Raw genomic sequence first — 10356 nt, 5'->3', positions numbered from 1 at the left:
TGGTTGATGCTGTCATACATTGTTGAGCCATAATACAGACGCACAGACACGACATCTCCAGCCTCCAGGAGCAGTGAGGCGCTGTTAGAAGCAGACTGTCCACCGGACGGCTGCAGCTGGTACTCAAGTGCGAGGAAGATCTGCTCCGAGTTCTTCACCAAGTAAGCGCCGTTACGAACTTTGATTCCATAAATGTGCCACTCAAAGTGATAGGCTCCTCTCAGCGGTGCAGTGAAGGCACCTGTGGAACGATTTTTCATTTTAAAGTAAGACACTGCAGGTGAATACAGTTAAACATTTAAACGTGTAGATATTACCATGAAACCTTGCCAGTTGGATACTGACATTTACATTTCTCAGAAATAATTTGCCAAAATCAAATCAATTATTTGTGAATTTGCATCTCTTTTTAAAACCCAAAATCTAGATGTTGGATAAAGCCAGTGTTAAAATCTTTGACATAGTAGTTTCCAAAGTTTACAGAACAGATTTTGGATACAGCCTTTTTCATTTTATAAATCATAAAAATAATAGATACAGCTCATAAATAAAATGCTTTTTCAGCATGTTTGTAAGAAGTAAATGTCTCATAAATCAGACAATGAACATCATATGAACAAATCCTTCTGTAATAACCTTCAGAATAGTGCTGAGAATGATTATGGAAAATTTGGTTCATGCAAGTGCTTTAGAAGTTGAGATTCGTTTCAGAGTATTGCAAAACTAATGTTGAAATGATGGTTGCTCAAAGTTAACCATTGCTTGACATTGAATTATGTTTTTGCCTACTGCATATCGCATTAAATGGAAATTCAACTGTTTTCGCCATCGGCCAAAAGTGAAATGTCTAGTTCAGGTACCTGTGACTGGGCTGTAGGCGTTTCCAATGTTGGTGACGACATGTTTGTAGACTATAGGAGTGTGTCCACTAAAGGGTCCAAAGTGTTGACCATTGCCAGTAACCACCAGAGAGGCAGAGAAAGCCACCTGTTTACCTGAGAGAGAGACAGAGACAGAGAGAGAGAATATATATTCAGCTGTCTGTGAACACAACAATGGCATTTATTCTCTGTAGTTTATCATCTATCCATCAATCAACATTTATTTATAAAGCCCTTTACAGCAACCAGCAGGTCCAAACTGCTTTACATCAAGGAAACAATCAAATGTAACATACAGAAAAAAGCTTACACAACAGCAGGAGGCAAATGTCTCAGTGCTACTGTGTATTAAAAGTCTTTCTAAATTAATATATTTTCAGGTTAGATTTAAACTGGGCTGTGATGGTGTTAATGTCAGGGGGAGACATGTTCTATAGTCTCCGGCAGCAACTATTAAAGTGCAATCACCCCAAAATTTCTGCTATCACTTTAGCGAGATTTTTTTAAGTAAGGAAAATGTATTCTGCATGAAAATGTTTGAACATGTTTTTGTTAGAGGAGACGTGGATCCACACACACACCTGCTGATTTGCTGCTTGTTCTATATATAAAAAAAAAAAAAAAAAAAAAAAAAAAAAACAGAAAGTTTGAGAGAGAGAGAAAGTTTGAGAGAGAGAGAGAGAGAGACACACACAGATGTGATGATTCTCACACACCTTTCGGCTGATCCTCCTCTTTGTCCAGTTTCGCTGCTTGTTCTGAAAAGATAAATAAAAAGTTTGATTCCACTGCAGCAGCAGTTGAGATTTTAACATATTTGAAAATATTTGTTGAATAAATTGTAGGGGAGAACGTGAGACATTGGGTAATGTGAGACACCCCTGTATCTTGGCAACGGAACACATTTTTGGTCATGTGAGATATACGTTTTCAAGCCTCTATTGATCAATTAACATTTATTTATAAAGCCCTTTACAGCAACCAGCAGGTCCAAACTGCTTTACATCAAGGAAACAATCAAATGTAACAAACAGTAAAGTCAGAAAAGCTTACACAACAGCAGGAGGCAAATGTCACAGTGCTACTGTGTATTAAAAGTCTTTCTAAATTAATATGTTTTCAGGTTAGATTTAAACTGAGATGTGTCTGTGATGGTGTTAATGTCAGGGGGAGACATGTTCTATAGTCTCGGGCAGCAACTGTTAAAGTGCGATCACCCCAAAATTCCTGCTGTCACTTTATCAAGATTTTTTTTAAGTAAGGAAAATATATTCTGGTTGAACATGTTTTTGTTAGAGGAGACGTGGATCCACACACCTGCTGCTTGTTCTAAAAAAAAAAAACAGATAAAGTTTGAGTGAGAGAGAGAGAGAGAGAGAGAGAGAGGGGGAGATTTCCACACACCTTGCAGCTGATGCTCCTGATTGTCCAGTTTCGCTGCTTGTTCTGAAAAGATAAATACAAAGTTTGATTTCACTGCAACAACAGTTTGGAGATTTTTACATATTTGAAAATATTTGTTGAATAAATTGTGCTATTTAATTAGAAAAAATAGCCCAGCTTTAATAGTTGAGCATATTAATGCAATGTATAAAGCAAACAGATTTGTTCACTCCCATATACAAAAGTGTTTAAACTTGAAAATTGTCCCTACATTTGGAAAAGACAAACAACTTTTAACAACTACACCACGAGCGAACAAACACTTCCATTGCTGGAAAAAAAGCTTAAAGTTGTGAACCAATTCATCTTTGTAGCACACTATTAACCTGACAGACACTGTACCTTTAATCTCTGCTTTCAGGTATTTCACCTCCACGGTGAGCTCTCTCAGTGCAGCGTGGACGTCCTGTCGGTCCGACAGAGTCTTATTCTCTTGGGCGTAGACGGAGCAGACGAGCATCAAAACCACAAGGACCTTCATCATGACGCTGATGGTTGAACTGTGTAAACCTGTGATGTGTTTATGTAGAACAGCAGAAAGGGGCGTGGAGGAAAAGCCTCCAATGGCTGCAGCGGATTGTAAGTGTGCAGCAAGATTGCTGGAACTCAACTGATCAACCTTAATTACCCTGATGAGAATCACCCTATGAGGTCAGGTCATGAGGAAGGCCCGTTCTATCATGGCTGACTCAACCCATCCCCTGTTCTGTAGTTTTCCTTGCTGCCATCAGGGCGCAGATACAAGCTGCCACTTTGCCGAATGAACCGAATGAAAAAAATATTTTATGCTGCTGCCATCAGACTCGTCAAGAACCACATGAAACTGTGATCTGTTATTTGTTGTCTTATCTGTTATGTGTTAATGTTTCTCTTTTACTGCTGACTGTGCATCAAATTATCCCTCTGGAATAATAAAGAAACCTTCAACCTTGTCTCTTGTCCTAACTGACTGTTATCAACATTAACTGTCTCAGATCATCATGGAGTGAGTGATTGAGTGAGTGACTCTGGCTGTGTCTTGATTCAGAGACCACGCACTTGGTAGGACGCAGTCTCGCGGTCTATGAAGGCTATAGCCTATGAAGGCCGATTTTAAGGCCGGTTTTAAGGCCAACGAGCCTTGTTAAACGAGACGGTCTCCGCAGGTCTCCGTTTACGAGCATTTCCGGTTTACGTAACAAGCCGTTACCTTGCGTGACGACTCGCCGCTCCTGTGCTGCCTAGCAACCCTGATTGCTGCCAACGGAGACAGCCCTGTCAGCGGAGGAAAAAAGAAAAATAAGTTGTCTACCAGACGAAAAGAAAAAAAAGTACAAGAAAAAAAGAAAGGAAGATAAAAGTTAAGAAGATGGAGCAACACGTTGCTGTTTTGTTATTTTTTATTTTATTTTATGCAATCTCTGAAAAAAACGCAATGAATCTTGGGATATGTTGGGCCACGAAGGATACATCTGATGCAGCCTTCAAAACTGCTTCAAAACCGTGAAACGAAGGCTGCATTTCACGACCGCATATGAGGAGCCTTGCAAGGAGCCTTGCAAATGGGACAGCCTTTGCGCGCCGCTATGACGCAATCGGTCTTCAAATGCAGCCTACGAGGCCGGTTCCAAGACCGCAACCCCTGAATCAAGACACAGCCTCTCTCTCTCTACTTTGCTCCACCCCAGCTCCTACATGCAGGCTCCATGAAAGGTGTGACTATTGTATGTTCAAACCTGGATCGTCTGGTGTCTGCACTTTTCAGAAAACCATGTTTGAAATGGGGGTACTCGTGGTATAGAGGACCCCCTCCCCCCATAGAGGCTCAGTCCTCTTCACAGCAGACCCGGGTTAGAATCCAGACTGGGTCATTCTCTGCATGTCCTCCCCGCTTTGTGCCATTTCAAATCTGTCTAATAAAGTGAACAACGCCTCAAAAATAATATTTAAAAAAAAGTTTGAAATTGAACAAAGGGGAGGTAAACTTGCCAGAGTTTAAGGAAATAGTTTAGGTTTTCAAAAAATAAAAAATAGTGTAAATGTCTTTCGTTGTCCAAAAGGCCTTTTTCTGGGAACACAGAATCCAGGTGTCCCAACTTTAGTTGATGACTTCCAAACCCTCTGCCTGTGTGAACAGGAAAGAGGAGGTGGTGATGACTAGGCTGGGAATAGACTCTGTAAAGCCAGGAACATTATAAGAGTTTGATAACTCCAGAAGGTGGCAGTAGTGCCAGATTAACATTTCCACGTCTCTATTCTCTTTTAACTGTTTCTAAAAACAAATTTAAACCAACAATGTAGTTTAGCTCCAAGCTTAAAATACTTTTTCACACTATGTCAAGCTTTTGTTCAAAGTGTTCAACTCATTTATAAGTAATTAGCTATTCAGCTAGGAGCTCCCAGTAACCATGAGGACTCTGGTTCCTCCTCCCAGTAACCATGAGGTCTCTGGTTCCTCCCAGTAACCATGAGGTCTCTGGTTCCTCCTCCCAGTAACCATGAGGACTCTGGTTCCTCCTCCCAGTAACCATGAGGTCTCTGGTTCCTCCTCCCAGTAACCATGAGGACTCTGGTTCCTCCTCCCAGTAACCATGAGGTCTCTGGTTCCTCCTCCCAATAACCATGAGGTCTCTGGTTCCTCCTCCCAGTAACCACGAGGTCTCTGGTTGGATCCCCAGCACCGGACAGGAGGGTGTTAGTGGTATAACTAGTGGTGGCTGCTATTACTATCTATGGTGCCCATCATCTCTACCATTGTGTCCTTGAGCAAGACACTTAACCCCAAACTGCTGGTTTGATGTAAAATAAATGATGGAAGGAAATTAATAATTTGAATCCACTTTGATAGAGATCTTTAACCGACAATGTGCTGTGCTTTCTCTTCTCACTAGGCTGAAAAGGGCCAGCTCTGTTAAGCTTCGTTACAACTTATTCAAGTTTCAAAGTGTCTTGACTATTTGTTTACACTGCACGGAGCATTTTCTTACTTGAATGTTCACAAGCCACCCAGCAGTGTTAAAATGATTCAAATTAGCTCCATAATTACAAATAAATACAAAAACAGTCCAATAATATTCTACATTTTCTAATGTACTTTAGCTTCTATGAAAATGGTGAAATATTTTCCTTTGACACCCCGCACCTGTATCTGAATATAAGCTTAGGAAAGTCTGAATACAAGTAGAGCTGACTTTAAACTGCTGCATTTTAATCAAACCAACATATTATAAAGATATTTATACAAGTATGTTAGTGAATCTATAACTTAAATAAATTACACTTTCAGACCAATGAAGGTAAATACTGGAAACGGCTCAAAGTGGTTAAATGCTCTGAGCAATAAAAACATCTTTCTTTTTTTATTACGACTTAAAGCAATTGTTTGTTGTTGTTTTCAAACTGTTGATATTTAAATGACACCAACAATATTAATGAAATGTCCAGAGATGCTTTGCAGTGATTTTTATTGACAAAGGAATCAGACAAATAACATGACATGAAATTTGTCTTCATTTATGGAAGTAAATGAGTGTCATCGGATTTTGAAAATAAAAAGCCATTGAATTTTAAGCACTGAATATGTATGCATTGAAATAACGTATCTGAATGTTTTGCCTCTGAATTTAACCCATTACATTTTAAACAACTAATTTTCACTTTTATTTTACAATGTTCTCAAATTCAAAATCAAATATTCAACGTTAAAAAATTCAACGTGCCAAATTCAACTGCAAAATCCCATGTTTGAAATTCAGAGTAAAACTTTGGGGACCCAAGGAAGAGCAATCGATCATAGATGCTCGATCGCGTTCAACAAAGAGAGCAAGTGGGAATATTAGCTCGTTGCCTTGGATACCCCTGACTGATGCAAGAAGGCAAATCAGGTTTTAGCCATGTCAAACGGCAACGCAAGTAACGATGGTGCTTCGGTGAGTACAAACATGTTTCTATATAATGCTAGCCATTATATTCTTCCCTATAGAACAAGCTAATATTCCCACTGGCTCTCTTTGTTGGAACGCGATCTAGCATCTATGATCGATTGCTCTTCCTTGGGTCCCCAAAGTTTTACTCTGAATTTCATACATGGGATTTTGCAGTTGAATTTGGCACGTTGAATTTTTTAACGTTGAATATTTGATTTTGAATTTGAGAACATTGTAAAATAAAGGTGAAAATGAGTTGTTTAAAATTTAATGAGTTAAATTCAGAGGCAAAAAATTCAGATACGTTATTTCAATGCTGCAAAAAATTCAGATACATTGTTTCAATGCATAAATATTCAGTGCTTAAAATTCAATGGCTTTTTATTTTCAAAATCCGATGACACTCATTTACTTCCATATCATTCAGTTGCAGATTTGAACATTTATGGTGTTTGCATATGAAGGACAGTGAGAAGTTAACTTGACTTTGCTGCAGTGATTCAGATTAAGATTATGATTATTTAAGCACCAGAATTATTAAAGAAATTAAAAACCTGCATTAACATCATGAAGATGTTTACTTGTTACATGGTGAAAAGCAGATGGCCACTGAAGGTGGTGTGGTGATTTCCACTGTCATACACTGTTGCGCCAGGATACAGACGCACAAACACACCATCTCCAGCCTCCAGGAGAAGCGTGACGCCGTTAGAAGCAGATGCATCCTGATTGGACGGCTGGACCTCAGATGCGATGAAGATGTTCTCTGAGTTCTTCACCAACACAGCACCGGTATGACGACCTCCGCGTCCAAAGATGTGCCACTCAAAGTGATAGGCTCCTTTCAGCGGCGCAGTGAAGGCTCCTGTGGGAAGATTGTTTCTGTCATTTACAATGGAAAATCAACTGTTTGCCACATCAGACTAAAGTTAAATGTTTAGTTCAGGTACCTGTGTGTGAGTTGTAGGCGTTTCCAATATTGGTGACGACGTGTTTGTAGACCAGAAGAGTGTGATGGTCAAAGGGTCCAAAGGTTTGACCGCCAGCAGCCAACAGAGAGGCAGAGAAAGCCACCTGTTTACCTGAGAGAGAGAGAGAGAGAGAGAGAGAGAGAGAGAGAGAGAGAGAGAGAGAGAGAGAGAGAGAGAGAGAGAGAGAGAGAGAGAGATTCAGCTGTCTGTGAACACAAGCCTGGCATCATTATTCTCTGTAGTTTATCATCTACCCATCTGTGACAAAGCAGGCATGTAACTGGTTGCAGGCACAACTGGCTAGAGACACATTAATTTACAGATTATTCCTTTCTGTCATTCTGGTGATGCACCACAATACAGTCCAGCTTTACACACACACCTTGCAGTTACTTAGTATCAAAAATACACACACAAATGGTCTTTAAAAATATTTTCTAGAGGCCGTAAATGTAATAGCAGGCACTTATGGACTAGAGTTTCTTTCTAAACTGAACATTACTGACTGTATGAAGTCAGTAGTCTGGCTCCTGCAGAATGCTTTCTCTGTTCTGATCCAACATTGTGACCCAGAAGTTATGAGAAGTGCAGACAGAGAGAGTTTGTATCACTACAGCAGTGAGAGCGCTCATCCAGGCCATAGATAATATATAAAGGGCCCAGGCTTGTCTACTGCGTTAGATTACATGTGGAACATGGTGAACTTAAGACATGGCAGCACACACAGTGTGCAGAAACACCTTTTCATTAGTTTAGAAAATGTGGGAGAAATAAAAAGTTTGATTCCACTGCAGCAAGAGTTTGGAGTGAAATAAATTGTACTATTTCCTTAGAAAAAACATCCCAGCTTAAATAGTTGAGCATATTTACAGGTATTGTTTCTCTGTAAAATGTAAAAACCAAGAAAAAGACCTTGATAAAGAAAAAGCATATTTACAGGTCAAGCCTTGTAAAGCAAGCAGATTTGCCAACTCCCATATACGTACATAAAAAAGGTACTATTTAAACCCCCCCCCCCCCCCGTAACAACGCATTTGTGAATAAAACGTATACCATTGGAAAGCCTGTTTATTGCTCTTTTTAAATGGTGCCACTATTGTAAAGAAAATGCATTTGTGGGTTGAGCAGCCGAGGTAAGTACAAGGCAAATGCTTCTCTGCCAATGCCAAACACCTGCACCAATTCAGCTCAATTTACTTCCAATGCTACAGTAAAGTTAAAAGTTCCCATTCTTTGTACTTTCAACCTGACAGACACTGTACCTTTATTCTCATTTATAACGGTGTGCGTAAAAACCATCCTAAAACATTGCGTCCGCACAAAACCAATTATGTGCTGTGCAAAAAAAAAATAGGATTTATAAAACTGTGTGGCACACAGTTGCACGCAATCTTCCCTTTATAATTACCCACCTGCGGTGAATTGTGCGCAGACGATCTCCGCCCGGTGTCATCCCACTTCACCTCCCAGTTTCATCCCACAATCTACCATACATGGAAAATGCTAAATAGCTCCAGAATATGATGACGCTCTTAATAAGCAAGGCATTTTGACTGACTTGAGGAGAAAAGGGAGGCAACCGGCTGCAAAGACAGTGACTAGGAAGGAAGAAAGCCCGTGACGTGCATGTGCTGCAGTAACTGCCACATACTGAGACACACACACACACACACACACACACACACACACACTCACACGCACGCTTATCACATATCATGATTGGCACAGTCATTATAGTCTTTATAAAGCAGTTTCGCCCAACATTGTACTGTATGAAATATCATGTATTAGCGAACCTGTAGGACTATATGTAGGCCTATATAAAATGTGTTGTGAGAAGTGAAATAATGCATTAGCCTATAGTCTATTCCAGAGCATTGTTTCCCTTCTGTGAGATCAACACATTTCCAACAACGTCAGATTATAGTTTAAACTTCCAGGGTAAATTGTTATGGTAAAAAGATGTATGTAGGGGAGAACGGGGTAATGTGAGACACTTTTTACATTTGCTCCCCTCTAAGGGAGCTAAAATGATTTATCACTCAAATGTACACATTTCCCATTAATTCAGGATGTTTCCTAGAAATGGGCATTAGTAGAATTTTTTCAGGACGAAGGGCAGTGAAAATATGATTGTTTTAAAAAAAAGTTGTCTTGTGTCTCAGTTTACCCCATCTGTGGGGTAAACTGAGACAGACAAGAGAAATCAAGGGGGTAAACTGATCCACTTACTTTTTCCACTCTGAAACTACCATAACAACACATGGACAGTTATAATCCTGACAGTTAGATTGAAACCAAATATTCCAAAACTAATGTCGGACTAGTAACAGAATCATGGGGTTTGGTCAATTAAGCAAAACATTTTCTAAACACTTGAAAGTAACTCTGAACCCTTAGAGCCAGCTAGTGTCTGGGGGTCAGAGCAAAGGACAATCAGAACCAGCTAGAACAGCCTGGGACTCAGAACACAGGACTTGACCCAGCTGTCATTTTCCATCTTTTGAGTCTTTGATTAATGTTTTTCTGCATTAGTTTTATTGTGATAATTAATTATATAAAGACATATTGCTTAGAGTCTATTGATGTTAAAGGTCACTCTCCTGTCCCCCACATACATACGTGCCAAACCATGCCCTTGCTGACACCCCTTCAACCATCAACCCCCACCTCCAGCCCACATTGTCTTTTGTCTTATTCAAACTAGTCTTCTTGCTACCTCAAATATAAAAGATTCATTAAAAGAGGGCACAGACACTGTCTCACTTTACCCCACAGCATTTGTCTCACTTTACCCCACTGCCACAATTTGAGAAAAAACTACCTCTCTCAGCAATTCAGGCTAGTCTTCAGTTATCATCATCACATGGTTTCATATGTTGGTAGTTCATCAACATGTGTGATAGAAGTTTTTCTACCTTAATCAATTTGCTTTGGCACAACAATCGATTAAGTTGACAGCTAGAAAATGTACTTTTACATGCAAAAAAGAAACTTTTGTGAAAAAAACATGCTTACCACAGCACCATGAGGTCCTCTCTTTCAGGGCCATGGGGAAATGAGAGGGGCTTGAAAACATATGTCTCACATGACCAAAAATGTGTTCCATTGCCTAGATACAGGGGGTGTCTCATATTACCCGATGTCTCACATTCC

The 10356-nt window shown here is 39.8% G+C and overlaps 1 protein-coding gene across 1 annotated transcript in view; it reads left to right on the top strand.

The window, feature by feature from the left end:
- The window catches only part of LOC307260541 (uncharacterized protein), a gene marked incomplete at its 5' end in the record, with an annotated part of 198439 nt that overhangs the window by 88555 nt on the left and 99528 nt on the right, over positions 1-10356 (top strand). The gene's annotated exons all lie outside the window — the stretch shown is intronic.

Source organism: Ammodytes marinus (assembly GCF_949987685.1).
Source record: "Ammodytes marinus genome assembly, chromosome: 14".
In the NCBI taxonomy this organism is placed as follows: Eukaryota; Metazoa; Chordata; class Actinopteri; order Uranoscopiformes; family Ammodytidae; genus Ammodytes; species Ammodytes marinus.
The sequence above is the reverse complement of the archived record's forward strand: the minus strand, read 5'-3'. Positions and strand labels throughout refer to the sequence as shown.